Raw genomic sequence first — 25,450 nt, forward strand, 5'->3', positions numbered from 1 at the left:
ACGAAGAGGTGCTTAGTTTCTCTGTATTTCCGTTTGTCCGATACAACCCGATCGACTGGTTTCCAACTGTGTGACTGTAAGTTGCTTAACTGCTTCAGCTCTAGTCTCAGTTGTGACAGGGAATATGTACTAGTTGGTTCCCAGGCTCTCTCACTTCTGAAACGCTAGGATTCTGCAATTCTGTGAATTTCAAAGGAATCGTATGAAGCAGAAGGTATAGTATCGACTCCACAGTAGAAGGGAAGAGACGGCAAGTTGTGGAATAATGAGTAAAGGTCCAAAAATAGCATATAATCCTGAGCCTTCTTGAAAAAGTCATTTATTGCCCTGTTTATTGAACTGTGCATATGGTTGGGAAAATAGATGGGACACCTAGAAAAGGCGTTAAAAAATATTTGTAGGCAGGGACTATGCCTCAGCACCTTAAGTAGGTTGTATTACAACAACGTGTGGTGATACTGCCATTAAATGCAGTGCCAACCACGTGAATCAGCCCCATTGGAATCATTCTGGATTTGGCCAAATGGTGTTTTGGTGGTTTGTGGCTTGTGGGTTAGAAATCAGAGCTTCTAGAGTGAATCTCTTACTTATACAGGTATGTAACTCCCCAGTACAGAAAGAAGTCCTTTCCCTTTTTCTTTTCCATATCTTTTTGTGGTTGTCTTGGCTTTCCCTCCTGTGATCCATTTCCAGCATGACAGTAAGAGTTTCTTTGGGGGTAATGAGTTGTCCTAAGTTACTTCCATTAAGGGTTCTTAACTGGCTTCCTTGAGTAAGAATTGGAGATTAGATGTAAAACCATTGTAGAAAGGCTGGTTATATAGAGAAGAAATATGTTAAACGTTAAAAAAAAATTCTCAAGATCAGACACCGGTTTTTATTTAAATCTGGTTCCTACAAGCAGAGCAGAGCCTGGGGCAGCCCATTTTGATATGTCACAGAGGCAGCCTTTGGGCAAATGCTAATGACGTATGAAGGAAGAGTGACCACAGTGTTTCATTTAGGTTCCTTTAATCACTCTTAACTGGTTTTTAATATTACATCAACATGGTAACAGAAACCAAAGCATTTCTCAGTACTCTAACTCTGGACATCATTTTACCCCCTTCTCTGAACCTAGAATGAAAGATGGCTGTTTTGTCAGTATCTCATGTAAGCAACTCTTTCTTAAAAACTATAGTGGTAAGGACTTCCAAATATTTCTTTCCCTTTGTTCTGTCATGATGAGAGAGGGCAGAGATGATATCTCGTTAGTGTCCCAGGACCCTACTCAGTGCTTGGAGTAGAGTGGGGACTTCCTGTTGTTTGGCTTCTTATTGGATTGGATGTTTGAGGACCCTGCAGGAATCTGCCTTTGAAATCTTTATAAACTAGATAAAATCTAATTGGTCAGGGAAGGCAGAGAATGCAATGGACCTTGTCTCTGTTGGTCCTTCTGTTATATCTTCAGAAATGAGGGTTTTTCTTCCCCCTTATAAGCGTAATCATATAGTTTTTAACTCTGCATTTGAAGAGTGTTCAAGTTGATTACTAAATGTGAATATTAAGCATAGAGTTGATGAGAGAATTTTAAAAATAAACCCCACAAACCCTTCCTTTCAGTAATAGGCTAAAGAATGATTAAATCCTTAGAAAGCAAGGAGACAAAATTCAAGATGTTTTTGGTGACTTTTTAGGATCATAAGTTATTTAGAGTGGGACAGAGTCTGGCCATATCTATTCTGCCTTTTCGGATATGATTGGGCTGTTAAGAAACATGGCTCTGTTACCATCTTCACTTAGAACTTGGTTGTGTAGGTCTTGTTCTATGAGTTGTATGGTCATAATTTTTATTGATGTGTAGTTGATATATTACATAAGTTACATAAGTTACAGGTGTATAAAATAGTGATTCACAATTTTTAAAGGTTATACTCCATTTATAGTTATTATAAAATATAGACTGTATTCCCTATCTTGTACAATATATCCTTGTAGCTTATTTTATACAAAATAGTTTGTACCTCTTAATCCCCTACCTCCTATATTTCTTCTCCCCCTCCCCCACGTTTTCTCTCCCTGCTGCTAACCACTAGTTAGTTCTCTATATCTGTGGGTCTCTTTTTTGTTATAGTCACTAGTTTGTTGTTTTTGAGATTCCACATGTAAGTAATATCATACAGTATTTGACTTTCTCTGTCTGACTTACTTCACTTAACATAATACCCTCCAAGTCCATTCATGTTGTTTCAAATGGCAGAATTTTATTCCTTCACAAGGAATAGGTAGTATTCCATTTTGTGTGTGTGTGTGTGTGTGTGTGTGTGTATGTGTGTATACCACATCTTTTTTTTTTTTTTTGCGGTACGCAGGCCTCTCACTGTTGTGGTCTCTCCCGTTGCGGAGCACAGGCTCCGGACGCGCAGGCTCAGTGGCCATGGCTCATGGGCCCAGCCGCTCCGCAGCATGTGGGATCTTCCTGGACCGGGTCATGAACCCGTGTCCCCTGCATTGGCAGGCGGACTCTCAACCACTGCGCCACCAGGGAAGCCCTGTACCATATCTTTATCCATTCATCTGTTGATGGACACTTAGGTTACTTCCATATCTTGGCAATTGTAAATAATGCTGCTATAAACATTGGGGTACATGTATCTTTCTGAGTTAGTGTTTTTGTTTCTTTTGGATATATACCCAAGAGTGGAATTGCTGGGTCATGTGGTAGTTCTGTTTTTAGTTTGCTGAGAAATCTATGGCCATGTTTTTGCCACCTCCTTACTTGACTTTATCTTTAGGTTCCTCAAAGATTTACCATTTTGCCATCTAGGCGTCCTGCCTTCTGATCATTCCACTGGCTGCTTTTATACTGGAGCTGATGTTAGGGGTACAGGTCTGTGCAGCTGTGTTGATGCCTTGAGTACATTGGGCAGAACCTGTGTTTGTCAGTTGTTGGTTTAGACAAGTTATAGGTAAAACACTATGAAAGCCTTTGTCTAGATTCTTATCTTTTGCTCCAGCAGAGTCCGACAGAAATGAAGTTGAATGTCAGGCAGCCTTTGTTTAAAAAAGAAGATGCTGGTGTTTAGAACAACTCAAGCCACTGAAACAGCAGGGCTTGGAGGTGGGGGAAAGATGTCATAAAGCTCCATGTTAAAAGCCCAATGTGTGAAGTTAAGGCCTAGTAAAATCTCACTACTTCTGAAAGACCGAAACAAACCATCCAGGAACGTGAAGATGTTCATTTTATAAATAGAATGAAATCTTCCTCCATATACCTGAGGTCCCAGGATGGGGTAGTAAAATAGAATAAATCTGAAACGTGATCTCTTTTTAAATGTTCCCATTTGTTTTGTGTGTTCAGTTTGTTTTATAACATCCAGATAAGTCTAAAGGCTGAGAAGAGGTCTGTTAAGACAGCAGTGTTTCTTTGTATGGGATAGTTGAAGGGGATCTAAGTGACTCTGTGACTTATTTTTAGACAGTACAGAGCCACTCTTGTGAGCGGGGAGGAGCTGGGAAGAGTAGGTGTGTTGGGAGCCACCTTGGCCTGGAGTTTTCTATAGTTGCTTGAAGCTTGGAGAAACTGGAAGTAGAAATTACTTCATGGGAACTCAGGCAAAACTGCTCCTCAAATTATGCCGAAGCAGCCACGTCAGATCTGTGACCTGCCCAGCTTGCTTTACAGAGAAAGTGATCTGGGTTAGAGGAATTATTCACTCTATTTTAGCCGACAGTTCCTCATTACTCCTACTTCTGTAGCCCAACTTAAAACTCTGGTAAGTGGAAAAACTCCTATCTAAGCACAAGTAAGAGGATGAAGTCACTTATCTTGAAATTTCTTTAAACCTTTAATTATTGTAAACAAAAGATCTAGTTTCTTCGGAGCTCCTGGTGATGTCTTAGTTTTGTGGCTGTTGGTGTTTTTTGAGTCTTATCAGATTGAGTCATCACTTGACTGGAAGATCTAGAATAACATACCATCTACTACGAAGAAATGATTACAGTAGTTGGTCTTGACACAACAGAAATTTGTATTAATTAATAAGATTATCTACAAGATGCTTTAGTTACTGCAGCAAGTCTGTGCTACCCAGTGGCACTTGGAAGACAGGATTGCCGTCCTCCTGCTTTCATCGGGCTCTGGGACTCTTCTGGCCAGTATGACGCTGAGTACTAAACGCACAGTGATCCCCGTTCCTTAGTGAAAGAAGCCACAGAAATGCAAGGGAACATAAAGCTCTTGGCACATGGTACGCAGTTAGCAAACACTTGGAAGGCAGCTGACAATAGGGGGCATCCCTTGTGGCAGAATTCTGAAGTAGATGCTGGCTGAGGCTACTTTTTTATCTTCCAGCCCAACTTTACACGGCCCGGGCTCACACGGTGTGATCCTGGGAGCTCAGCATCTGGTATTTACTATGCTTTTGTAGACTCACTCAGGGGGGCTTTGCAGGAGAGCCTGAATCTTGATCCATGTTGTCCTCCTGTGTCGCTGCTTTAAGGCTTTCCGTCATCTGAGGAGAGTTGTCCTCCTGGTCTCTTTACCCAGTTTTGGCAAAGGATCAACGGGCGATCCTCATGCCCCAAAGATCTTGTACGGTTTAACCGGTATCAGGACACTGCTTATATGCAAGCAATCCCTACACTAAGAGCTTTAAAAGTGAGATTTTTCTTTGAAATTTAAAAGAAAGTGGAATAAAAATGTGCTTGCTTTTCAACATAGATAGATTAGCTGGCATGGAGGGAAGGCCAGCCTTTGAAATCTATAGGCGTCACGTTGCAGGCCTGACCCCGCTGACCCTGGTAGATTAGTAATGGTCTACGCAGTCTGCTCTGTCAGCACGTCTGGCAGGGCATGCACAGATGGTGCCAGCTGGAGAAGATCACTGCTGGCCGTTGCACTGCAGCCTCACCTTGGCCAAGCGGCCCTGGGAGGAGGAGCCCAGACGTGTCTGTGCCCAGCGCATCGGAATAGACCTGTGAGGATGCCAGTCTGGGTTTGGGATGCGTTTGCTGATCGTGACTTAAGTGATGCTTCCTTGTCATAGCTTGGGCCATCCTGCGCCACTGAGCAGCCGGGATTTCTAACAGGGTCTGTGGCCTTGGGGTTGTTCTGAAACGGAATTCGAAACTAGAACTGATCTCATTCCAAGGAGTCAAGCATAATGCAATACTTGTTTTCCTAGAGTCAGTCAGCCTAAGGAAAATGCTAGTAGGCTGGAATGGGTGGAGGAGGAGTCTGTAGAGTTGGAGTAATGAACTTAGGGGTAAGGAGAGTTTTGTTACCGAAAGCAGCATGCATGACCTCTGTCCTTGCAGCTGCCCCCAGTGTCTGGGTTGTCAGGCGGTACCCTGACACTTGATAATTAACACTCTTTGTGTGGGGACAGTCTTAGAAATGGTGATTTTGCCCAAAGATAGCAAGGAAAAGACCCTCATTAACATGTAGCCATCGACTGAAACAGTCTCTCCACAAAGTTGAACTGAGCTGAATCTGTCAAGTCTGCTCTTCGGAATTAGACATTGTACCCTTTCAAGTTTCTGCTTGACGTTGCATTGATAGTCCAGTGTTAAAAGTGTAGCCTCCCAAGGTACCAGCATCTGAGCTGAATTTCAGCAGGTTGCGGACAGGCTAAAAAACACTAATGTTGAACAGAAGATGTGCAGGTGTCTACAGTGGCAGAGGGTCACTCAGTCACTCAGTGGACTTTCACCATTTGTATTTTGATTTTGTATTCTTCCTGTCACAACTTTAAGTCGCCATTCCAGTTAGTTCTGGCTTTGCAACTTATTACTGTTTAACTGACTGGTTGGATTCCTTTTGGGTTTGTTTTATGAACTATGTTGTTTCATTCTTGAAGAATTTTCCTTGGAGATGCTACTGTTGGGAAATGTGAACTGCCTTTTTAAGCTCTTTAGAAAAGTTTACAGAGGCTTCATAAAGGGGATTATTTTTTCTTCCCAAAGATGTAAGGAAACGGATCCTGTGCAGTGCCTGCTAGTGCCTTTGAAATGGGGACATAGGGGCATGGCCTAGAGGGAGCTCAGAAAGAATGAAAAGGGCACTGGCTAACCTCACATGGTGGGCGCACAGTGCGGTACAGCATGGCTTGCTGGAGTCTGGAAGAGAGATACTCAGCATACTTAAATCTGACAGAAGTCTAGCTCTTCTTGGTTAATAGAGCGTAGCTCAGGCCAGGATAGCTTTATTGACTAGATGTGAGGCGGAAGGAGAGAGAGAAGTCAAGGATGACTCCCAAGTGTGAGGGGGGAAGCTGGTGGGTGATACAGTGCACTGGCAAGGGGAAGATGAGTGCAATCCTAAGCGGTTTGTACTTGAAATGTCCGTTAGGTCCTCGGGTATCTGGGTCAGGATTTAAGCTGAGCAGTCTGGCGTAGAGGGAGAAATTTGGAAGTTGTTGACACATAGCCCATAATGAAGCCACAGGAGTGCATGAGATTGGGTAGAGACCTAAGAGAGATGGGAGTGAATACAATTCAGGACAGAATGCGAAGCAAACTACCATCCCCTCCTACTCTGGGATTTGAACAATAATGTGTGTATTTGCCTAGAGAAGACGAATAACAAAAATTGCTTAGTGACTGTTTGTGTCAGGATCGTGCTTGCTGTCTAGTTGATAGGAAAATTCATAGTAGTCTTTGGATATGTAGAAATAAATTCTTGAAAATAATCCCAAAGTAGGATTTGGGAAGCTTTGGTCCATTTCACAGACACTCTCCCATTTGAAGTAGATGCCAAAACACACCAGAGGACAGAGAGCCGAGAGTCTGTAGGACAGGAAGCAAAAGCATCTGCTAGTTTATCAAGTCGCGGGAGCCGGAGGAATGGAGGGACAAGAGGGCAGCAGAAACCAAGAATCAAACCTGGTCAAGAGGCCACATCAGCCCCACTTGGCAGACGGACCCAGTGGCTTCTGTAATTACACTGGTGCCTGCTGTGTGTGCGCCTTTTCCACTGAGTTTAAAAAAGCCTTTCCTCTAACTACCAGGTCTCCCAGAACTTGGGCCACTTCTGCGCTTGGTGGTTTTTTCCTGTGGAGTCTTTGCTGTGTCTGTGCTCTGTGCTGTGCCTGCTGACTCCACGAGAGCCGTCCTGGGCCTGCTCTTTGACACAGCTCCTGCCCTCATAGATGGTTTGTGAGGACATGCCCTTCTAGAAGAGCCCAGCAGAAACCACATGCCTGCATGGCTAGACTGGCACACGTGGACTTGACCAAAGCCTTGTCTTTTTCTATTTCTCTCTCCCTCCGTCCCCCTTGCTTTTTCCCTCGGTGCTTTTGGCATAAATAATATGTAACTGTCTAAAATCAATAGAAATTTCAAAGCAAGGCTTACAGCTAATGGTGAGGGCTCATTAACACTGGCACTTCCTTTGGATTAATAATGTTATTTTGAATAGAAATGCCTTTTACATCCACATTTGCCACCAATTCTGTTTTCGGTATTCCAATTCTGGGAATGACATAGGAAGGAAGTGTACTCAAACTTTAGGGAAATGAATCCTGAAAAAAATTCTGTACTTTATGTATACTTCCACTATTTCTATATAGTCCCATAAGAAATATCCAAGAGACTGATTTTCATCCATAGCTGGGGTTTTGCTTGTGTTGCTTTCTGGGAGAAGATATTCATAAGCACAAGTTAATAATGCATCTGCCTCTCTGTTACTATATTGATATGATCCTTTAGAAGGGGACACAGAGTACATCGAGACTAGGGTACCTTAAATATTTGCGGTTGGAAATACTTCTGGCATTTGTTGAAATTTTTGTTTCAGAACTCCATTCTGTTCATACATTTGTTTTATTTTTGCCCCAGTCAGTATCTTTTAAAGAAAACATAACTCATCCAGAGCCTCCTATATATAAATAATAGGTAGTGATCAAAGTTAAGTTTAGCCTTTTTTCCTGCCTATCATGTGCTAGGTACCGTGCTACCTTCTGGAGCTCAAAGATGAGTAAGAAATGATTTCTATCCTCAAGGAGCTTAGGGTCTAGTGATGGTGGGTGCGAACATACATAGATGCTTTTAGTACAGTTTGGAACGGTCCATGGGAGTTTAGTCCCTTCTTGGGGGCCAGAATCAGGGGGCTCTTTTGGAAACTGCTCTAACTGGATTGTAAAGAATGAGGTGGAGTTAATCTAGGAAGAATGACTTGTTTTCTAATAGGAGTGATCTGAGTTTTAAACATCATGGGATAGGCAGATAACTGCAGTGCTTCAGTACTGGCCAGTTCTAAGACTGGAGGCCATGTGGGGAGGGTAGAGTGTGGGGGGGAGGTGGGACTCAAGAGCACAGCCAAGGTCAGGTTTTGAATCAGGGGTCATATCTGTAGTTGATGATGTGTGTATGATAGTAGATTACTCTTCCAGTGGTGCAGAGACTGGGTGGAATTGGGAAATGGGAATCCAGTTGGGTGGTTAATGCAAAAGGGGACAAAGGAATGAATTGAAGCAGGACACTGAGGATAGCCAGGAGGAGATGAATATGAGAAATAGTTGGAGATGAAATAGGTGGGACTTTGTTATGTGGTGGTTGTGGTGTGGTGTGTGTCGGGAGTGATAGCAGGTGAGGCATGGGCCCTCGTCTCCAGCTGAGATGGTTGAGTAGATATCACCTGCTGGAATTGGGAGCAAAAGAGGAAGAACAGTTAGGTGAGATACCAATTGTGAATTTGTATCATTAACATACTTCTTAACTATTTCTTCAACTCTTAAACTGTTTGTAAGGTTATGCTTTACTTTATGTGAATATTCAAACCTGGTAGTAGTGATATTTGAAAACTTGCGACTGTAAGAATTACTGTTATGTGTTGGGCCTCTATGTCTAGAGACAGGAGTTTAGGAGAATTGGAACTGCCCTATTCTCATGATTTTGAGGACGTTCCACATCTAACCTGCTATAAAGCCTGTCTGGTCTATCTTTGTGATGTACTCAGTTTGATTCCTTACAGCCTCTACTTCTACCACTCTTACAGTGTAGCCTGCTTACTCCCTTGGTAGTCTGCTCTCAACAAAAACAGCTACGGTGGCCCTTCTATAACAGAAATAAGATTTTGTTCCCCTCTGCTTCAACCTTCAAAGACTTCTTATTTCACTGAAAGTTAACAAAACAAAGAAACAAAAAACAGCTGTTGGACGGTTTTTCCAGGATATGGCCTCAGAGTCTGAGATTTGCTTGCAGGAGGCTTACTGAGGAGGGCTCTAGGGAACACCCTATGCGAGGTGAGGGAAGCAGGACCGGGTGGAGGGAGAGGTAGAGCTGTAATGCAGTTGCAGGAGGAGGCTGAGCGGACCTTACAGGGATGCTGAAGCTGGGATGACCCTTCAGGCATATCCCTGTTACCCTTCATTGACTGGTCACTGGATCTACCCAAGGAGGGAGTTTCCTCTGTCATGTGGCGCCTGGAGGAGGACTCGGCTGTGAGTCATCGGCACGCAACATCTATAGCATCTGGAGCAAGAAGGGTCTTGGTCCCGCAGGAGCATCTGGGTGGTTGGTAAGAGCATCTACTGCACGGGGCCTGTGGGATGCTGTGTGGTCTGAGTACTTACTCGTACCACTGCTGTGGCCTCATTCACTGCTGCTAATTTCTTTGCTCATTTTTCTGTCAGTACGTTGTCAGTACACCCCTATAACATGATACACACTGAGTTGGGTTTTGCCTGTCTCATGGGAGTGTAAGCTCTGTGAGGGTAGGCACTGCTTACCACTGGTGTGTTTTCACTTGCATATCTTCAAGTGTTTTGAAAGTTGTTCTTGAAGAAGATATCCTTGAAGTTGTGCTCTTTTTCTGGAAAAGTGAACATTCAAAGATTTAGAAGTGCAATTGAAATATAATTTGGTGGTAGTTGATACTGTAGTTTGATTACTACAGGACTCCTTTTTAGATAGGTGAATTTACCTAGAACATTTCTCATGTAATGAGATATACAAAAGACTTTCCATATACCTTAGGTTTTAGGACTATATTTATTGTGTAAAATAATGTTAACCTATTATACCTATGAAGAGTATAGTAGTTTGTCATTGCAATATAACCTTACCTTGAACAAGCTTTAATTGAAATAAATATGTGTTTATCTGAAGGTAGACATGATGCTAGTATCAATAATTCAGAAGCATTTTCAACTAAGCATTAACAAATCATTGCCTTTGGCTGTGATCTGACTGCTTGAGCTCATAATATCAAATTATTTTTCTCAATGAAGATAAAATTAAACCTCAGATAACCAGAACTCAAAAATTCCAGTTCTTGAATCAACATATGCTCTTTCTGAGCATCTCTCTTAGGAGAAAGAGTTAGATGACAGTAAAACATTTCAAGGATTTTAATTTTTTAAGTGTCCTTTCCCAGGCATATCCTAGGTTCTGTGTACATTTGGCCCAGTATTCTTTGATAATATCATCACAGTTCACCACATGAAAAATTCTGATTCAAAAACATAATCTTGCAGTACTTAAATTCTTTATCATAAAAGATGATGTTCATTACATGAAAACGTGGACTAATACATTCATTTCTAAAAAGTCTCAGTGATAAGTACAGAAAGGCTTCCTTTTATTGGGTGAGATTTAATTGGATCATCTGTACTGTCCCTGCTAACTCTTTTTCTCCAATCAGAAGGCTTGAACCATAAACAGTTTTCTGGTTAATCTTTAGTAAACCAGAAATGCAGTTTATTAAAACACCTGATTCAACCTCTGGGAGCCTAATAACACATTGAGTGCATGTACTTTTGGTCAGAAGAATCTTTTTTTTTTGCGGTACACGGGCCTCTCACTGTTGTGGCCTCTCCCGTTGCGGAGCACAGGCTCCGGACGCGCAGGCTCAGCGGCCATGGCTCACGGGCCCAGCCGCTCCGCGGCATGTGGGATCTTCCCGGACCGGGGCACGAACCCGCGTCCCCTGCATCGGCAGGCGGACTCTCAACCACTGCGCCACTGAGGAAGCCCGGGTCAGAAGAATCTTGAACATTTAGTGACTATAGACATGAGAATGAGTCTTTATTTCCTGGAGCAATAGTTGATGCTTCTGCATTTCAAGTAAACAGAGTGAATTTTCAGATTTCCAGAGGTGTTGAAGGTATTTGTATTTCTCGACATGCCTCTGTGTGTGTGTGTGTGTGTGTGTGTGTGTGTGTGTGTGTGTGTGTGTGTGTGTAAAAACAAAGGTGGTGTTACTCTGAGATTTTATGCATTATTTTTATTTTTTTGCTAGGGAGATGCATTTCCATCCAGCCTACTTCCAAGTAGACCAGTATCAAACTCAATACTCCACATTCACCCCTGATTTTTTATAAAAGGCACTTTCCCACCTCAGACACTAATTATTAAAATTGCATGATTTGCCAGGCAAACACGACTCAGTAGTAGTATTTGAGCAACAAATCAATGAGCAAATATTGATGCAACACACATGCCACATGAGCATGACACCATCTGGGGTTCTGTACATGATTTATACAGGAAGGCAGAGCATCTCTGCCTTTAAGTGGCTCAAAATGTAATTAATAGGAGACTGGGAAGAAAAAGCAGAAAAATATAACCAAAGTTCTTAAACCAGTTTTCACAGTGGCTAGTGTAGTAGTATCACCATCCATTGATTATCTGTTGAGCGCTTTGCTGCTTATCAGGAGGTGTGCTGAGGGCTGGGGATCAAGAGGGAACGGGGAGAGCTTCCCTGGTGGCGCAGTGGTTGAGAGTCCGCCTGCCGATGCAGGGGACGCGGGTTCGTGTCCCGGTCCGGGAGTATCCCACATGCCGCGGGGCGGCTGGGCCCATGGGCCATGGCCGCTGAGCCTGCGCGTCCGGAGCCTGTGCTCCGCAACGGGAGAGGCCACAGCAGTGAGAGGCCCGTGTACCGCAAAAAAAAAAAAAAGTAACAGGGACATAGTCCTGGCCCACTAGGAGTTTACAGATGGGCTTCACTATCTTCGACCATATATATATATATATACTCAGTAAGATGAAAAGCTCATCTTCAGTGATCCAGAAATGAGTGACATAATTATATTGATTACCTAGGAGTAAATTGTCTGGAAGGTTTAATATGTGCTACTGCAGAAAGAGTACTCTTTATCACTCTTAAGTGGTGGATTTGCCTATGGGGCTCTAGTACTACTTAGAGCATAACTATTGATGCCGGAGTTCACAGTCCTGGTTTTAAGTTTGACTTTGGAATTTACCAGCTGTGTGAAATTAGGCAAATAACAAACTCCTTGTGCCTCCACTTATACATCTGTAGAGGAAAGACAGTACAGTAAGAAGTTCTGAACTATCCCCTTCATGTGCTACTTGAGGATTCAAAAGAGACTATCTATAAAACAAAAGGAGTTTGAAAATTGTGCTCTGTGTGTATTAGCGGTTAGTATTGATTGGTGGTGGTGGATTGATCCTCATTAAACACCCCTTCCCAACGTGTGTTTTCAGTTTTTGAAGATAATTGTGGCTGCATGCAAGGGATATGTTACAGTTTGTAGGCTTAATAGTAGAATGCAGGAAATGTGAGGGCCCTGTCTCATGCCTTTGATCATTAATAAAAGGAAGTTAACGATAGTTCCAGGCCTCTAAATTTCATTTGCAGTCAGGTTTGGGCCTTCGCAATTGCAAAGAATGATGTAAAAGCAGGCCATATTCGTGTTTCCTTTTGTTTAAATAAGTAAATTTCCAAGAGATCAAGAAGAAATATTGTTTCTCTAATGTTCATCCATTATCCATTCCAACATCACTTGAATGTAAGCTCAGTGAAGGCTGGCATTTTCCTGTGTTTGGTTCACTGCTGGAACCCAGCGTCTAGGGCAGGGCCTCGTCAATAACAGATACTCAATGGATTTTCCTTAAATTACGGACACTGCGGAGTGCTGGTTGTGTTTGAGGAACTCTGCAAGGCATTTGGAAATATTGGGGAGGTAAATCTAGAGTCCACAACCTCATCATCCAACAGGGAGAAAGAAAAATAAACAGAAAATCATAATTCATAACATGTGCTCCAGTAGAGGAGTTGGGGGAAGGCTTCATGGAGGTGGTGGTGATCATTACATTCCAGAGTGTTTAATAGTGGGGGCCAGCGTGCTCTGCTCCTGTATAGGCAGTAAAAGCATTCATCGTCTGTAGAGAATTTAAAATAATCAAACTGGCTAAAAGTTGGTCTGTTATTTTATTCCTCTGCAGGGAGCAATTCTAAAGTGAGACACTGATTAATAATACTCCTCCTCCGGGGCCAGCTACAAGGCCTGCTCCCCACACATCTCACTCACCCCTTAGTGCGCCTGTTCCTCTGGGAGGAGTTGGTCCCTTTGAGATATTTGAGCTTCAGAGACTGTTGTCTCCTAGAGTAGAGCCTTCAGGCTTGGTAGTGATAATTTTACATGTATTCTATAAAAAACCAAATATTGAAAAAAGCTTTAACTCTGAATACACACACAATTCAAGACAACTATGGTAGAAGGAAACTGTTTTCTGTAACACTCAGAAGTCTAGAAAGGCTTTTCTTTTCCCATTCTTTCAAAGCAATGTGATCTCTTAAAAAATCTGCTCAGTCTTAAAAATTGATACTTTCTTGGGTCAGCTTCATGTCCCATCACACTTCTTTTATCAAAGAATGACCTTTCATTTGTTGAAACATAGAATTCAAAAATTCCTTATGAAAACTACCATTTTCATTTTGAATGTCCTATTGTGATGCACTGGTACGTTATGGTTATATGTTAGGTATCTTTTTCTAGACTTAAAAAAAAATTAACCCCTCTCTTGCACCAGACAGCTGCCTTCCAAAATTTACAATTGAGTGGTCATCATTTGTTGTTGAATTTTTATCTTAATATTTTGCTATATTTCGGGTGTTGTCCATATGACAGGCTAGTAAGGATCAGTTACCTCACTGTTTTTCAGGTATGTGGAATTAGGTGGGACATCTTTCTCCATATCTATAACAAACAAAAAAATCAATTTAAGAAAGCTCTGAATTCCCTAGGATGGTTTCATCCCTTGAGGCAGTCACCTTTCAAGCAGTACCTAATACTTCGTGGATAGACCTACCCACCAAAGTAGCTTATTTACCCGGCAGCGTCTATACAATTGATTTTTGGAGAGTAAATCATAACAGCCTATTAACATTCCATTATGCTGAGCATAGGACTAATAGGAGAACATCTATGAGGTCAGATGAGAAGTAGACTTTAGGATGTACTAATTCAGAAAAGGATGGAATGTAAACCATTTATGGAGGCCAGTGGGTAAAGCAAAGACTTTGAGCGAGGGTGACAAAGAACGAAACTGTGCCTTTGTGCAGCCTCCTAGTCAGTGGAATATTATGGCACGTTTTGTCTCTTGCTAACCTTATTTTCTCTTCGCCAAAATTGAGCTGACTTGGACGTCCACACCTTTGGAGCTTCCTCTAATTTTCTCTTACTAGAGTTTCAAGTATTTAACTCATTTAATTGAATTAGAGAATGCAGGAAAATTACTTGAGTGTTCTCATCTCATTTAATGTTATTCTGTTGGGGGGAGACCCTCTGAGGGCAGAAAGGGCAGGTGAGACGCAGCAGTCGGGGCATGGCAGCATCCTGTGGAAATTCCTATAAAAGAGCCCGGGGTCGCTCCGATACAGACCTGGCAGGGCTCTGAGAACTACACAGGAAGGGACAGTGGAGATATTCTGCCTCTGCTTTAGTTGTAGTCTGGAGCCCAAGTTGTACCCTTAACTGGCCTTGGAATGAAGGGGACAGTTGAATAGTTTGGGAACTTTTCTCAGTAAAGAAACTGGTGGTGTATGCTAGGGAAAGCAGATCTGAAAGTGAGGAGCAGGTCTGTGTTCAGGTTTATTATGTGTCACATAGTGTGCCAGACAACCAGGTGCGAGGCACATGAAATAGAACCCTCATCTTCAAGTGACAGCTCCGGAGGACCTGCATCCTGGAGCCCGTAGAACCTATTACAGGAGCCTCAAAAGAACGCTGTGGATGTGTTAAATCAGTTTAGAGTAAATCGATTTTGTCATCCATTAACCATTGTTTGATGGAAATCGGGGAAGAAAAGCTATTAAGAACATGATAAGGAAGGAGTGGTCAGACGAGGAGGAGGGTGGTCAGACGAGGAGGAGGGTGGCCAGGAGAAGATGGTGTCCAGAACACTGAGGGAGGAGATAATTTCCAGAAGGAAGAGGGTGGGTCAGACACATCCCTTGCTACATAGAATCTAAGTGAGATAAGCTCCCAAAGCTGAATAGCAGAGGTGTGGAGGTGACGGGTGACCTTTGGGAGATCTGTGGAGTGGGTGTGGTGTGGGGGAAGCCTGCTTGCAGAAGGTTGATGAGAGAAGTTAGAGAGTAGAGGCAGCGGCTTATCAGATTCTTTTGAAAGAGAAGGAGGGTTTGTGTGAGAGGGAAAGGAGGTGACATATGAATTAGGTGCTATCAGTGCCATCAGTTGTGGTTATGATCTTGGACAAGTCATTTAATCACTTTGGGCCTCAATTTCCTTGTCTGTAAAACAAGGACTAATACTAGTAGCTGCTACTTCAGAGAATCAAATGAGTTAAGAGCATTATAGTAAGTAAATTTCTATTGGATCAATATCTTAAGAGAGAGACAGTGAAAATGCAATAGTAATTTAGAGGAGGGAGCAGTTGCTTCGGATTATGGGCTAGATATGTTTCTGTTTATTTTCAATCATGGGAAAAACAAGGTTTACTATGTTAACTATTTCTAAGTGCACAGTTCAACAGCATTAGGTATATTCACATTGTTGTGAAACCAATCTCCAGAATGTTTTCAACTTGCAAAACTGAAACTCCTTTCCCAGTAAACAGTAACTCCTCATTTTCCACTTTCCCCCAGGTTCTGGCAACCACCATTCTATTTTTCTGCTCTTAAGGGTTTGACTACTCCAGTTACCCCACATGAGTGGAATCATACAGCCTTTGTCTTCTTGAGCCTGGCTTATTTCACTTAACATACGGTGTCCTCAAGTTTCATCCATGTTGTAGCATGAACATTATGCAGCTCTTGAAAGGAAAGGAAAATCCTTCTGAGGGCAGAATAATGTTCCATTGTGCAGGTATGCCAGATTTCATTTATCCGTTCATCTGGTGATGAAGAACGCTGCTGTGAGCATGGGTGTCCAGGTGTATTTTTTTTTAAACAAGTGATGGTCACTCTTCATTTCTGCTCTGTGTATGTGTTATGGCTAGTCCAAGGCCACGTGCAAGAATGGATCATTCAGGGGAGATGGAGTGATTGTCACTCCATCCAGAAGACCACTGATGGAAGGAAGCAGAGCTCAGAGACAGAAAGGCATTTTTCCTTTAGAACTTAAGTACAATTCCCAAGAGTGTTGTATTTTCCAGCAGAGAAGGAAAGGGCCCATCTTCAATTCCTTTTTTAAGCTTTAGTTGCTTGAGAACCTCAGATGTGTATCACATTGTTTGGGGATGTTAAAACATATTCCTTTACTGTACAATTTATCTTTTCTTGTTATGACGAACAGTGATAATGAGGTACCTTCTAGATAGGTGAACCTTCTAGACAGGCGAAGAGGGCAAGTGAGTAGTCCTGCTGTGAGTTAACTGCTAAGCTTACGTTCCTCCCCCTGCTGGGATTGGGATTCCCAACCTCCACGGTTGCCTGGTCACTTCCAGGTGGTCTCGAGCCTCTATCCTGTGTAAGTCTTACTCCATTTCCCCCTAAGAAATGACATAAGAAGAGCAAAAAATTGATGCCGTGTTTGTGGTTGTCTTTACTGAAGTTTTAAAAAATGGGGCTGTTTTAAATCTGTAGGAAAATAAATCTTAGGTTATCCTGAAAATCTCCAGAGAAGGGAGTCCTTTACCTGATCAAAACGGGGCTCCTGTTCGAGAGTAGATGTTTCAGAAGGTGCTCCAGACCTGAACATAGCTCATCTAGCAGGGAGCTGGTGATCCCAAAGAGTATGGAATGTCAAAGTTTACTCTTCAACTTTGTCAGGGTTTTATGACAAATAATCTTAGGTTGCTCCTAAGTAGCTAGATGTTGAATAAGCTAGTGTGGGGCTGTGAACAAAGTAGATTGCAACTGGCCTTTAGGGGTAAAAAGGAAGAAAAAGAGAAAGTAGAAGCATTTAAGCTTTGTCTGTGGCCTCTTACGTGGCTATGCTGGATGTTCCTTCCACCTGACTAAGTGCTGGCTGTGTGACCTGCACCTCCCACCAGCCCCCATTTAAACGTGTGGAACAGCCCCCTGCTCTCTTGCTTCCACCCTGGTTTCTGAGGGTCTCCTGCCACACCTGCAGATCCCTGTCCCCGGTTGTCTTCGGCCCTTGTGCCACATCCCCACTTCTCTGGTTTTACCTGATCCCCACTTCCTTTAGATGTAGCATTCAATGTGTAAAGAAGGGCAGTCTGCTGAACTAGGTAAAGGATGTCGCGCATTTCTGCTCCAACTGTGCCAGAGCCCAGCCTCTTCAGAGCCTTTGTTGCATTCTTGGAGGAAACGGGGCTCTCTGCTCCGTGAGAATTGGCAGCTCCTCTTAAGAGAGCTTGCTTGACCACTGGACAGGGAAGCATAGGCTGCACGTCATTGCTTAGGCTTCTCATTTGAAATCGGGCAGGAGTCTGCTGATCTGTTGCCCAGGGTTTTGTAATTCTCATATCGAAAGGTTCCATGCTATTTGGACATGCACTGTGATCGAGGCTCAACCTAATCTTCCAGTTCTGATTTGATAGCATCCCATGCAAGCAGCTTGTTTTCTCTGCTTTTTAATTTTTTTAAATTAATTTTTATTGGAGTATAGTTGCGTTACAATGTTGTGTTAGTTTCTGCTGTACAGCAAAGTGAATCAGCTATACGGATAATCCCCTCTCTTTTAGATTTCCTTCCCATTTAGGTCACCACAGAGCGCTGAGTAGAGTTCCCTGTGCTATACAGTAGGTTCTCATTAGTTATCTATTTTGTACATAGTAGTGCGTATATGTCAATCCCAGTCTCCCAATTCATCCCACCCTCCCCTTCCCCCCTTGGGATCCATACAGTTAGTTCTCTACGTCTTTGTCTCTATTTCTGCTTTGCAGATAAGTTCATGCGATACTATACGATATTAATGTTTTGGTAAGGTTTGAAATGTTGCTCTGCAACTTAAAAAGAAGTGACTTTTTCATGATGATAACCGTGAGAAACAACTGGTCCTGGGAATAAAGCCTAGACTCAGAATCAATAGACCAGGCTTTTTTTCCTTGCTCAATGTCTGTGCTCTCTGAGTAAACAAAGCAACACTTTATCTCAATGTAAATATTTTTTTGGTAGATGGAGTTTTAAAAAGGTGGTGCCTGCTTTTACTTAGGTAGAGGATTTTAATTTTTATTTCTGGAATTTTATGAAAGAATTAGAGAAAAGAGTGAGAAAACAGAGGAAGAAAGTATCAGTTGTTATTGGCAAATTGTTGGCAGGTGTCCAGGGTAATGGGGAGAGAGAGGGGGCAGAATTCCAAGCAAAACAAGGAAGCAAGGCTTTGCTCTCTCCTCCAACGAATGCGTGTTGGTTTTACCTGACTGACGGTGCCGATGATGGGAAAATAAATCTTGAGACGCCATCTGCTACAAGAAGCCAAGTCTCGACATTTTCACGTCATAATGGACTGAAATTGTGTCTGTTCTGATAGGCATTTCCTGGACTTCCTCCTCCTATTTCCTCAATCCTCCTCCTGCTTTCTGGGACCCAGTCCACCCTAATTACGAGATTTTTCCCTGAAATAAAACTTTTCCTCCATTCCCCACTTGTACTATGGTTTAACTGTTTAACTGATTATGTTCTTTAGCTCTTGGTCACTAGATCACTATATGAAGCAAATTTATGCTAAGGAGTTAATAGCTATTTTATCAAGAAGGTTTGATACCCAGGACACTAAGGCATGGTAGGGATTTTGGTGTTCTGACAAGCCCAGGAAGAGAGAGTTTTGGAGTAGTTGGGCCTCTTGGTACTCCTGAAATACTGTAGGTATATGCTTAGTGATCCAAACGTGTGGCTCTGCACATAATGAAATACATACAATGTAGTGCAAATATTTTTTTAAATGCAGTTTTCTGCTATTCAGTGTTAGAGACTTTAATGAAATATTAGCACTGGAAAAAACCAACATTGGTCTTATTCTAAAGATCTTTTTCATGAATCAATACATGTATGATTTGTCTCTTTCTTGGGGTAAGAGACGGTGAAAACAAAACAAAAAAAACCCCTGAAGCTGTGCTTCTCACTAGCAAGAAAAGCTTTATTAGCCCAGTGACTTGCAAGAGTGAGTGAGATTGGCTGTGTGTTTGTGTTCTCAGGTCAGTAGTTTATTTAGCTGGTGTTCATTTGGGGCTAAATACCTAAAGCGTTTTTACCTTAAGTGCCTGATTGTTTTGTTTTGTTTTTTGAGCTCTGGTTGAGACCATTTATTGAAATATGCTAGGAATAAATCTAGCTTTTATAAGAAGAAAGGATAAATAAAAGGGTGATTAGAATTGTTAGAAAATGATAGTTCCTTCTTGACTTTTTCCAGAGAAAAATCAAGACAAGACTTCATTCTCTTTCATCAAGTGCTTTATGTCTCTTCCCAGCTAGTCAGGTCCTTTTTATGTGGCATTAGGCCTTGAGTTTGTGTGGGTCAGCAAATGGACAATATCAGCAAATGTCAAGCCATCATATTGGTGTCAAGCCTAGCAAATTGGCAAATTAAATGAACACACCAAATGCATAAACAAGTTTGCGTGAGCCAAGTCTTCCAAATGAGAACAGCGGCTGCTGGTTCTATCCTTAAGCACAGAAATGCCCCTCCTGATCTTGTAATCTGTTATTGCCCCAGGTTGGGAATTGTCAGCTGTAAGATTTATAGATTTAGGGCTCTAGGATAACAAGTTGCCTCTTTGAACTTTTCAGCTCCAAGAGCTTCTTGTTACCTAACCAGATAAACATATAGAGACATATTTATGCTTCCCTGTGTAATTCTTGAGTCATTACCACCAACAGTGGTGGGCTTAAAATTTTTTATGTTGGAAATTGATAGAAAGTAATCATTGGTAAGCCATACTAATGTTCAGAAGATGTTCCCTTCAGCTAGTAGATGCTGTTCGTATTGGTAATTGGAGTACAAGACACAGGCTTGCACTCATTTTGCAGTCTGAGCTTAATTGAACCTAAGTGGTACCCCCAGGATAATGGAAAAAATTAGCCCCTCCTCTGCTCTTCCATAGCACCAATCCTTTTTGTATTTGTACAGTTTTCTTCTTTTCTCCACCCAAACTTCCCCTTTAAAATGTTGATGTTTGAAAGCTGCTTTTACGCTTTGGAGGATTGTTGATGTCTAATTGAAATTGAGTATCTATGCTTCATTATTCAGTACTGAACTTGATAGGGGCAACATTTTCTGGTAAATCAATAAAACCTTCGTACCTCACTGTAAATAATCCAGTGGCAGGTAGAAGGGACTTCTGACCTAGTTGGTCCTCTGCTTTTGATCAAAGAAACGGGTAAACCACGGGGTCTTTGGATCTTCTATGATTCCATAGTGTCAGGAGAACGTTTCCATGGATATTTTATTTATACAGAGAAACAAAACCTAAATCTCAAGTCACCATTTATAAAACCCACAGACTCCTGGGCTGTCATTTTGGTTGCAGACTCTGAGCTGCTCTCTGGTTGTGTTTTGTGTGGTGGGTGAATGGGTGTCTGATGGGAGTGCGTTTTAAAGGCAAGATGGATTTAAGGATATAATTTACTGACGTTTTGCTGAGTACACTCCGGCTGTACATGTCTCTTCATATAGCTTACTATTTTAACAATATTCAGTTATCTCTTGGCCTGCTTGAGGCGGGCCTAACAATTTTGTGACTGTTTCAAACATACGTAGTGGCTCAATATATGTGTCTGATTATCACATTAGCCATTCTTGGTTAACCTTAGTCCTGTTTTTTGGCTGTATGTGTGACTATTGTGTATTTAACAAGTGAGCTGACTAAATGCCATTAAATGAGTTGTCTTTAGTTTGGCTTATGCCCTGCCCAGTTTTAAGTTTTCGTGTTGATATCTAGCATTTAACGACTGCTTTTAAATCTCTGTCTTTTAATTTTGCATACCAAATATGGCAGAGTTATTCAGGTGGCCAAGTAGACTTTTTCTGCCCTTGAATGTGGTTTACTGGTCTTACGTTTTTTAAAGTCAGTATTTGCTGTTTTAGGATCGCATAAGCCCCTGTGAGATTTTCTGAAGATCGTTTTTAAAGTCTGACATGCAGCTGCCTGACATCTACATTTTTAGCTAAAAGGCGCCTTTCTTGCGTTTGTATTTAAGTGGCCCTGGAATGCCATACAGGGATAGTTTGATGTGGGTTAATCTTTGGATGCTTCCTGACAGGCACCAGCATCTGTGGTTTATATTGCATTGTTCTTTAGGTCTAGCAATAACTTGATGATAGGGGAATGTTTACTAAGGTTGGTTTTCTTTCATTTGCACGGTTTTAAAGCTGAGGTAAAACATAACACAAGTGTGATTCAAAAAAATCTGTCATTCAAAAAGTAATACATGGCACCAGTAAGGTGGAAGTAACCACAGGAACGCATGTTTTGTGGTGGAATGTTCATCAAGATGGATTCCTTTTGTTTAGCAACATATTGTGACCATGTACTTCGATATGGATGCCAGATTTTTGTTAATACAGGCTTAAGGGGAAAGGGTATTTTTTTTTTTTTTTTTTGGCGGTACGCGGGCCTCTCACTGTTGTGGTCTCTCCCGTTGCGGAGCACAGGCTCCGGACGCGCAGGCTCAGCGGCCATGGCTCACGGGCCCAGCCGCTCCGCGGCTTGTGGGATCTTCCCGCACCGGAGCACGAACCCGTGTCCCCTGCATCGGCAGGCGGACTCTCAACCACTGCGCCACCAGGGAAGCCCGGAAAGGGTATTTTTGTATATACATATACGTTCAGGCTAAGGCCGTATTGTTAGTGTTTTTCCAGAGCGCAACCAAAAAGTCAAAGGAGATACTTTCGTTTTAATGCAACATTAATGGAGTCTGGATAAGAGTCCTTTGTTGAAAGTGGAGTGGACCACAATTCACTTATATGCAGTTAGAGAGCTTTTGGGCCTACAATGCAGGGCATCTAATCTTATTAGAAAGCTCTTTAAAATCAATTAAAAAAAACCTTAAAAGTGTGGTAGCATTGAGTTCATTCTTTAAAAAAATCTGTTTTCAATTATATTACTCTTTAAATGTACCACAATGATTTTTATTTAAAAAATACTTTTATCCTATGTATATATTCACCACTATCAAAAATGTGTCATTCTTTGCCCTACAAATTCCTGTTCTTAGCCATTTCAGAGCCTAATCCTTGAGGAGGCCATTTTGCTGGAAAGCGGTTAAAGAAACAGTCTGGTAGCCTGATCTGGTTCTTGCTGAAAGAGTTCATAATGCATTTCTTCACCCAATGTGAGTTTTAGTTCCAGATTTTTGAATGAAATAAAACTAAGGTCAGAGAGTCATATATGTAAAAAAAAAAAAAAAATCTTGCAGACAAAGCACTCATTCACATCCACTCATTAATCTCAAATGTAGGAGCTAGGAGACTATTGTACTGTTACCACACTGATACTGAGCTGATAGCAAATTTGATGAAACATGCTGGCAGTTGTGAAGGGCAGCCGATAACAGTGGTGCAAACTCAACAAAGAAATTTAGAAAATACGTCCTGCAGATTTTCCTATCATTTGGCCTTGTTCTATTGGCTTTTGCTTGGCAAGATGGAGGCCGTGTACTTATTACCTCCCCAGCTAGAGGGATTTTAAGGTGCTGAAAAGTATTGAGCCAGTACTTGTGATACTGCCTCCCCAGCAAGACAGACAGATGGAAGCAATGCAGTTGTATATTGAGTAGGGAAACACCAAAACTCAGACAATTCACATAAACCTGGAAACAATTAGCATTTTTTGTAACCAAAATAAAAGTGGGCTCTATAACTATTAAAAAGCTCTCTTCTTCCTTCTGCTCAAGGTGTAGTAAATAAATGGGCACATTTTCTTAGAAAATGGGGTAACCTCAAATATTCTTCAGGATTGATAAGCATTTGATCCTGGAACAACACGGGTTTGAACTGCATGGGTCCACTTATGAGTGGATTTATTTTCAATAAGTACCTACTATAGTATTAATATTACATGATCTGCAGTTGGTTGAATCCATGTATAGGGAACCTTGGATACCCAGGGATGACTGTAAAGTTATACACAAAATTTCAACTGCATTGTTCAAGGGTCAAGTGTATTTTGATTATTAATCACTTCTATGTGAAATTAAATGAGATCTTTTATATAATTAGGTAGCATCTTAAAACATGATGGGTCATGTTTCTGCCCTGCCAAATTTATGAGAGGAAAGTCAGCCTAACCATAGGGCGAATTCTGCTAATTAAAGTCATGCCCAGGTGGATTAACACGATATAGATGTTTGGTTTTAATAGAGCTTAGAAAGGGTACTGAGTCCTGAAATGTTCTGTTTGGAAAGCTTTGCTCTATAAAAATATGCCTTTAACACGGCTGGTTGACTCAATTAGAATGATACACTTGTTGGTGTGATGTCTATTTGAGAAGAAACAGCAGTGGTGTGCCTGAGTATTACTATTTATAATGTATTAAGATGGCTTTCTTGGGTATGGCATTTCTGAGGACTGGTCTTCTCTGCTGCGTTTCAGGCGTGAATCATGGTGATGCAGTGAAAGACAGTGATTTACTGCTTTGGGGGGCATGCGTGTGTATGATTAAGGGATGTAAGTGCAGGACTCCAAGGTTTACTTTCTTCCTGTTGCAGCAGGGATAACTGAGGAGAGTGAGTAAGGGGATAATTTATAACACCGCAGGCCTTTCGTCAAGAGACCTCTTGTCAAAATAGGAAGATAAAACTCAGCAGATTTCAACTAGGAGAGTACAACTTTTGATACTCTGTGGACATAGCTCTTTATTGCAAGCAGCAGAGTCTTGAATTTGTCTTTTACTTTTTCAAGGAGACTTCCATTAAAAAGGTTAGTGTGTTAATCCAGTTAAACCATTTGGTTAAATTTTATACGTCTTTCCTTCATGCTTTTTGTTTCTTGACATTCTGATGTGGTTGGGACATCAAAGAAACGAAGTGGCCTAATTATAGAATTAGATTCTTTTTATAAGGTCAAGGTATTAGCCAGTGTTAGGAGTGTAATGACAAATTCAACATTTTGGTGGGAGTTTAGCTATGGTTTTTTCGAATATTTCATTTATATGCACTTAATTCCAGTTTTGAGGTGATGAAATGAGGGGTAGAGGATAGAGCTTCTTTCCCAACTGTGTGTGTCTAGGGCAAAAGGTTTGAACTGGCCTTGGAGAGGACTTTATCCAGCGATTTTTTAGTTGCCGATAAACATGGGAGGAGTTGAACAGGGCATTTGGTAATGTTCATATGGTCTGTTTTTATCACCAGTGGTCCTAGATACAGGCTCTGTTTATTTCCATGTTTTTTAAACATGCCTGATACAGCATTTAGAACAAAACTCATTCTAAAACTAAGGTAGTTTTAGAATTTGGAATTGCTTAACATTCAGAGGTTTCAGGCACTACTTAATGTGGTGGGATCTTCTGATTTGCTATTGTAGGTGACATTAGATTCATGAAAATTGAATACTACAAGTGATTTTTTTATGTTAAAAATACTAACTTTACCTTTCACTTTGGAATGTCTTAGGGGTTGGCAGTAGACTTCTTATGTTAGAGATCGTTAAGATAAAACGGGAACAGTTCCAAGTTTTTCCTTTTCTCATCTGCCTTGGGTGACTAAAACATTCCCATAAATAGCTGGTACCCTTTTGAACTGACCTTCAGGTTCATGTGATGTAAATAATGATGGCCTTGACATTTCTTGGTATGTGCACAGCTTGGGAGGCACTGTCTCCAGATAACTGAAAGCAGGTGGACAGGGCTAGACAGCCATGAGCTCTCACTACTCCCCGTAATTCAGAGGAGCCTTTTGCCATAACCCTGCTTCTGGATTTTGTGCAGGAAGAATGTCATAGGCAAAGTAATCTACAAGCTCGGGTCTTCGAGGCATTTCAGTAGCCAGAACTTCCTGTATTGGACCCATGTTAGTCTGGCCTTAAGTGTTTTCTGGGGCAAATAACATGTAGGTGAGCTGTTTTTCTTACCCTGTAAAATTATGGACCCCAGGATCACTACTGAGGTGATATTGTATAGTAGCTAAATGCTTGGGCTCTGGAGCCGGAGTTCTCAGGTTCAAATCCTGGTTCTATCATTTGCTGGAAATGTGACCTCAGACAAATTATTTAACCTCTCTCTTAAAGCCTTCATTTTCTAAGCTGTAAAATGGGGATACCAGTAACATAGAATTAAACGGGAGGTATCCAGTTGTGATTAGCACCTTAGTAAAGATGTCTTAAGTGTTACTCATTAATAAGCTTTCAGGTATCCT

The sequence above is a fragment of the Monodon monoceros genome, unplaced genomic scaffold (genome assembly GCF_005190385.1).
Source record: "Monodon monoceros isolate NGI ecotype Baffin Bay Population unplaced genomic scaffold, NGI_Narwhal_1 Super_Scaffold_3, whole genome shotgun sequence".
Taxonomy (NCBI): Eukaryota; Metazoa; Chordata; class Mammalia; order Artiodactyla; family Monodontidae; genus Monodon; species Monodon monoceros.